The 7,636-nt window shown below is 34.0% G+C and overlaps 1 non-coding gene across 1 annotated transcript; it reads left to right on the plus strand.

Moving 5' to 3' along the window:
- The first annotated feature begins 282 nt into the window (after nucleotides 1–282).
- LOC128042214 (small nucleolar RNA R71) lies at nucleotides 283–389 on the plus strand. Its single transcript, XR_008197418.1, has one exon. It is a non-coding gene; the product is annotated as a small nucleolar RNA R71 (small nucleolar RNA).
- The last annotated feature ends 7,247 nt before the right edge of the window (nucleotides 390–7,636 follow it).

The following is a 7,636-nucleotide window of genomic DNA, read 5'->3' on the forward strand; positions in this document are numbered from 1 at the left end:
TTATTTCGGTTAAAATTACCCATGTAGTATGCAGATGATTGGTTTGATGGGCATTTATCAAACGAAGTGATTGCATCAAGATCCATGGTACCAACAAATTTCTTACCCATCCTAACTCTCGTGGTAGGATATTAATAATCATTGTTGGTAACCTTTTCTAAAATCTCATATACTCCATTATAAGATTTATCCAACAAGTTACCATTGGCAAAAGCATCAACTACCATACTCTTATTCTCATTCAAACCATTATAAAATATCTTCATCTGCATCCAGTGCTGGAATCCATGAATTGGACATTTTCGAGGTAATTCTTTAAATCGTTCTCAAGCTTCATATAGCATTTCATCCTCCAATTGCTGAAAAAAAGTGATGTCATTTCTAAGCTTGGCATTCTTATTTGGTGTACTATACCATACCAACAATCTTCGACAAATATCATTCCATGATGCCATTATTTCCGATGGTAAAGCATTCAACCACGCTCTTGCACGATCTCTCAAAAAATATAGAACCAATTTAAGCTGCAAGACGTCTTCAAGAACACCCTGTTGTCTATACAAATCAGAGAATTCTAGAAAAAGTCTTAAATGTAGTCTTGGATCTTTAGTGGGTAATCCACCAAACTGTCCCATTGTTTGTAACTTTTGAAACATTACCGGTTTCAACATAAATTGTTGATCTTGTACGTGTGGTCTCACTATTCTTGGATTCAAATCATCCAAAATTGGAACAACATGTTCCCAAATAGGTCTGTCTCGGTCATCTATCATTCGATGAATAGGAGAGTCAACATCCTGACTGATTAGATCATCATTGAGACCATGATCATTCAGACTAGGATCATTCCCTTCCCTAGCCATATTACGTAATTTTTTTATTCTCCTTCGTAAAGTCCTCTTGATATCTGGGTCAAAAGGATACTCGTCATTAACAAGAATGCCTCTTCTCATAAACTAACGGTAAATCTGTAGAAATTAAATACAACTAAGTTAGCTAAAACTAAAAAACCAAAAGAAAATAACAAAACCAAATTTCAGCAAATTGTCGATCCCCGACAACGACGCCAAAAACTTGTCATGTGTGAAATGATATGCGAATTGTGGAAGTATATAGGTCGAATCAAGTAATAAAGTGTTAAGTAAGATCATCTCTACAGGGATCGGTTAGGTATAAAATGGTCGAGTTAGTATAATGTATATGATTAATGTTATGAAAATAATAATAATAAGAATGCAATGGTAATTTGAAGGAAAACTAATGTATGTGATATGTGTAACTGATAAATAATGAAAAATGTTATGACATGACAAGAGTAAGAATGAAAAGGAAAATTCGAGACTAATTACATGAATAATATGCAAACGAACAAGTGAATAACTGTAAATGCCATTGTGAAACTACTACGACAAAGATAGACGGTCTACGATGTTGATTTGGAAGGTCGGGATTACTAAGAATTTGCCCTTACTAATAGTAATGCTTCGAAAAAATCATACTCAATCTATTACTCAAAAGAGTTCTAAAACGGTCTACTTCTTTCAAGAACAAGACCTCAAGTTACCTTGCCTTAAGGGATACATGTCTATAAACCTTTAACACGGTACCCTGTACTATTTTGTTTTCTTTCCGTATAAACGTTGCTTGATGTCTAGAAGCTGCTACAACTATTCGGTCGAACACTTGTTCATATTATTCAATTTCAATTTCATTAACATAACCTTGTCAGAATTATATTAATTTAATGAACATGTTGTACATCCATCTATGTTTAGATTTTGCAAACATACAATTTTGTAAAAACTATTGAATGAAACAGTGTATTAAAGCTGATTTATGCTTCTATTATTAGAGAAAATAAGAGTTTCATCAAGTTGTCCCAACCCTATGAGATTTAACTCATGGGTTGGCAATTAAAATTCAAATCCAAAGTATCATTCAACATTGTTTTCATCCAATCAATTCAGGAAGAGTAATCAAGAAATAATGGAAGAACTTTGGAAAGATAACTTCCGCATATCCAGCCCACAATCTAATGATTTAGTGTCTTGCGGTGGCTGATAGAGACTGCCTTCGTATTCCTCTTTCTATCTCAACTGGGCCTAAAATTGGTACGCTTTGAGTGTTGACTGGATATCTTCCCGGCATTGCCACGACATTATGCTGACAAGCTGTCCAACCCTTTGCCCTGGCAAACCTTCACCCCTTTACTTCTTGTTCCTTATCCTGCACTTGGCAATCCGCCATCATACAAAACCCTTCCACAAGCAATTAAAAATAACTAACATTTAAGTACAGTCCAAGCTTCTAATGTAATGCGAAAATAAGAAAAATTCTAATGGAATGTCCTAAACTGCAACTAAATGTACCTAAGTACAAGTAATTAGCTAGACCTAAAGGCATGAAATATAACTCTTTTCAAAAGTTATCAAGGACATGGCTATGAACCCGTACATGTGGCCCAACGAGTTTTTCTCGTATAATCTGAAATTATCAATGGCTAATGCGATCAATGAGGACAATAAATATCAACAAGTTTTGGAAGAACTACATCGTCTAGAGACCACTGTTAAGTCATCCATGAATGATGCCGCTCGAAGCTATGTATCGTATTCTGAAGCCCAACTAGAACAAGTTAGTTATTTGGGTAATAAGGGTGGAAATCCCTATTCGAACACCTAAAACCTTGGTTGGACGGACCATCCTAATCTAAAGTGGTGAGGCAATCAAGGTAGTGGAAACCCAATTTAAAACTGAAAAGATCATCTGTATCAACCTCTACATATTTAAAGATCTCAAGAAAGATCCATCAGCAATGATCACATGAGTTGTGCTCAACAATTGGACTGAATCTAAGGTGATATGTAATTAATGTGATCTGACATTCAACAACTGAAATCCAAATGCACTGAAACTCATGCTAATGTGGTAAAATTAAAAGAAGAAATGCATAACATTGTAAGTGCATTGAATGAAATGTGAAGACAAATAGGTATGGGTCTCCCAAGCAATATGGAAAGCAACCCATGAAAGGAAGCAAAAGAACACGTAAATGTCACTGCACTTCGCTTGGGTAAGAATTTGGTAAGCTTGAGTCCGCCCATGAAAAATGAGGATGACAAGGTTAAGATGGTCAACGGAACTCTTGTTGAACCTGAACTTGAGGAACAACCGGAGAAAGTAGTTGAATTGATAGCTGAGCCAGAATTTGTGCAACATTCGGAGCCAGTGTCAAAGAACATACCATTTTCATTAAGGTTAGAGGAATTCAAAAGTTTTCTAAACTTAATTTTCCACTATTTGAACTAATATATAAGATACCAAAATATGTCAGATACCTAAAAGAAATAATGTCTAGGTGTAAGAAATTAAAGAAATATGAGAAAATTAATATTGACGCCTCATATAGTGCGATAATCGCCTGAAAAATACCTTCAAAATTAAAAGATCTGATTTGTTATACAATTCCTATTGAGATAGGGGACAAACATTTTAGTAAGGCCCTTTGTAATTTAGGGGCTAATATTATTTTGAAGCCCCTATCGACTTATTTAAAACTTGGATTGGCGAAATTGAAAAATACAATAATCACACTACAATTAGCCGATAGGTATTTAGTACACCCCAAAGGTGTGCTCGACGATGTATTATTTAAAGTGAGGGGTTTTATTATCCCTGTCAATTTTGTTGTCCTTAACTTCGAAGAGGACCCAGGCATTCCCATTCTGTTGGGTAGGTCGTTTTTAGCCATGTTTAGATCGACCATCGATATTAAGAAGAATGAACTAATTATAAAAATAAATGGTGAAATAGAAGTGTTCAAATGTGGCCACAATTCCTAAAATAAGGAATTATAACATAAACTAGGGGAGAATTATTACACAATTTTTTTATATTACCGCTAACAACCTTGATCAGAGGTATGGTTTTGGTTCAATGTGTGTAGGAATGCATGGATTGAAGGAGTGTGACAAATGGAAAGACCCTAAATGGGAGGAAAACTGTTGGATGGATTACGACAATCGACAATGAAACAAGAATTGGGTGAAGGGAATTCATGGGCTATTGGATGAGTCTGGTAGCCACACCTAATTTAATCACTGAAATCTTTAAGTTGTGTTGTAAACTAGTATAAATTAAATTTTCTTTTCATATTTTCTACTTTAATTAGGATTAGTAATTTAATTAGGATAGGATACAACCTTAGGAAGCTAAAGGGTGGCTAATTGGGACATATTTTAAAGTTAGGAGTAAACGAAAAGGACCGAAACGCTAAAAAATAAGACAAATTAGGAAAACAAGGGTCGTGTCCTGATACTAAATTTTGAACACTCCAGTGTTTACAAAATTACAGTTGTGTCGTGACACCTATACCTTAATGCGCAACATCGGTGTCGGGTCTACACTTTTCTGACCTATTTTCTGTGTAACTTGGTTTACCCTTATATAAATTAAACATCGTCTCAATCCTAATTTTTACCCAAATGCACTCTAATCAGCCTCCTTAACCTTCTAAACATAAGCAAACCTTTCCCTCTCCCTCTCTACTTCCGATTTCTTGCAAAATTTTGCAACTTTCTCTTTATTGCACATTGTGGTTCTCTTCTCCATTGCTAGCCATTCTATTGCATTAGTCAATTTTAGATTTCATTTTTAATACATTGTATTAGAATGGCCTCTAGGAAAGTTTTCCCTGCTACACAACCGAAAAAATCGAGGGATTTCGATTCCACTCGATTCCAAAGCCAATAAGTTAAAAAATACTTCTTGCAGATCTAAAGGAAAACCTTTATTCAAGAACACAAGTTTGACCCACCGTTTGATTTGTGCAACAATATTTGGGATTTGATCCCTACTAACCATTGGATAGATTTTTGCTTGACATCGAAAGAGACGACGTTCGAATTGATGGTGTATGAATTCTATGTGTCCTTGAAAGCAAGGGAGAACGATAAAACCCCGAATGTCAAATATTGGAATGCAATGGTTAGGGGAAAGATTTTATTGTTACTTTTCAGGAAATGTGTAAGTATTACGATGCATCGTACTTTGTCTCGGATGTGCTTGATAATTTAGATATTTATTATATTTGAGGTATCAATATGGATTTCATTTTTGAATACCTTCCTGAAGGGAGAGGCATTTCGAAATGCCAACCAAGCACGAATATTCCCTTATTGTTTAATCACGCAATCATGTTTTCGATCGCCAAAATGTGGATGCAGTTTATTTGTACTCACATATCACAATCCCATAATATCTCTAACGTTAATGCTTTCTAAGTTGTTCTTTTCTATTCCATTTTGCAGCATAGACAAGATCCCGTGGGCAAGTGGATCTACCAGTGCATTCTTACTTGCATCAGTGGCAAAATGGTCAAGATATTTTTCTTGCACCTCATGACTGCCCTTTGCAAGAAGGCGTAGGTTTTGATGTCCTTGACGGAGCAATTCGTGAAACCAATAAAGAGCCTTATCGATAATTCAATCTACACTTAGTACGTCGAGCTTCAAAGAAAACAAATTACCCAGTGGAACTAACATCGAAAAAATAAAATGGTTGTCCAGCATTGTCTAAAGTGGAAGAGTAAAGAGCAAAGCCATCTGAGTCAAGAGCCTAGCGATTTGCCCGACACGATGGCGATGGTTTCGATGTCCTCGAAAGAGCAATTCGTGAAGTCGATGAAGAACCTTATCAACAATTCAATCTACACTCAGTAGATCAAGCTTCAATGAAAACAAATTACCGAGTAGAACCAATGTAGGAAAAGTAAAATGAAGTCCCACAATCCTTAAAGTGAAAGAGTAAAGAGTAGAGTCAACTTAGTCAACGGCTCAAAGATTTGCTCGACATGGAGTGGGTAATATTGTGGGTGCAAGAGATGTCCCTAGTGGGAATTGACTATGCCCGAACGTATGGAATCCTGGCACCTAATCCACCATCGAACAAATTCCCACCCAAGCCATTCTACGGGCACACCCAGTATGAGGAAGGAGAAGAGGAGGAAGAAGAAGAAGAGTCGGCCCACGACTATGACTTCAACAACGCATTCTTACTTGAACAACCATTAGTTGGATAGGTCAAATTTTGCAACCCGAGCCAAAGCCACCCGACCCAATCTACAGGTATGAGGGCCACCGAAACATTTCCGGGTTGTGGGAATGACTTGGTCATTGTGGAGGATTGGCTGTCATCCGATTCTAATTAGAATTATTGGACTTTTATTTATTTTTATTTTTGGGAATATATAATTTTAATTTGGCTGATTTATTTTTAATTTGCTTTATTTATTTTTATTAAAAAAATATCTATGTTTATTTTTTTGTAGGAACCCCACAAATTAAGCGGCACTACAAATCGAAGCTAAACCAGCATAAGGAGGACAACCTGACTACACTCGAGGAACTTCGACACTTAAATCGAGTAGCCTCTTCTCCTATCTTTTGGGTGCACATTAGGAATATTGTACCAAATAAAGTGTCGGGGTAACATAGAATTTTTCAAAAAAATTCAAAAATTTTAAATTATATTACTTTTTTAATTTAATTGTTTTACTTAGTTTAATTTTAATTTGGTGTGCTTGTTTGTACTCGAGCTTATAAAAATACAAGTGATTGATTACGAGCATGCAAATAGGATTTTTTGTTTAAACTATAAATTTAGCTCGATAGTAATTTATTTTAGGTTGTTTAGTATTAGACAAATTAGTTCACTTTGTTACACCGTAAATACGTGAAAGTGTGTTCAAGATACCAAATTAAAAATAAGTGCATAAACAACAAATATGTTTGTTTGAATTATATGTTGTTAGATTGATAAAATTTAGTTAGGCTCTATTTTTCACTAAAATAAATTCGAAAACGACATACTTTTCTCGAAAAAAACTAATATTTTCGATGTTTGATGAATCTATGTAAAATATTTTCGAAAATATTTTAGAAAAGTTGTTTCCATTGAAACAAACATACATTTAAGATTTATGATAAAGATTTTAAATGAAGTAGTTAATTGATTATAAAGTGATGTTAAGGTGAAATTATAGTAAGTACTAAATCTTCATGATGATAATGATTAAATTGTAAATTTTGTGAAATTTATAATTGAAACAAGAGAAGCGATATGCATGAAAATTTGTTATGTCAAATAAGATATTATAATGATTTGTTTTATTAAAGTGCTTATATGGTGAAAAATAAATTAAATGGCAATAGAGACTAAATTGAAAATTGTACAAAAGTTTAAGTGTGATACAATTTAATATGTGAATAAGGAAATTATGATAACAATTTAATGAATGTGTTATGATATGATAAAATATGCATAAAATATTATAAAAGTGAAATCGTGGAAAAATATTAAATTTTATGAGGACAAAGAATAAATTGTTAAACTTGAGAAAATATGTGGATAAAATAATATAAGTGAAATACATAGAAATTTGATATGTGAAACAATATATTGAGATAAATTATGTGATTAAAGTGCAAGAAGAAAGAAAATTGATTTAATATGATTAATTAGTGAATATTGAACTTTTATGACAAAAAGAGACTAAATTGTAATTTTTATGAAAGTTTATAAAAGAAATTGATAAGCGAAGAATGTAGTAGAGAATGTAATATCCTGATGCTTTGAC

Source organism: Gossypium raimondii, chromosome 6 (genome assembly GCF_025698545.1).
Source record: "Gossypium raimondii isolate GPD5lz chromosome 6, ASM2569854v1, whole genome shotgun sequence".
Taxonomy (NCBI): Eukaryota; Viridiplantae; Streptophyta; class Magnoliopsida; order Malvales; family Malvaceae; genus Gossypium; species Gossypium raimondii.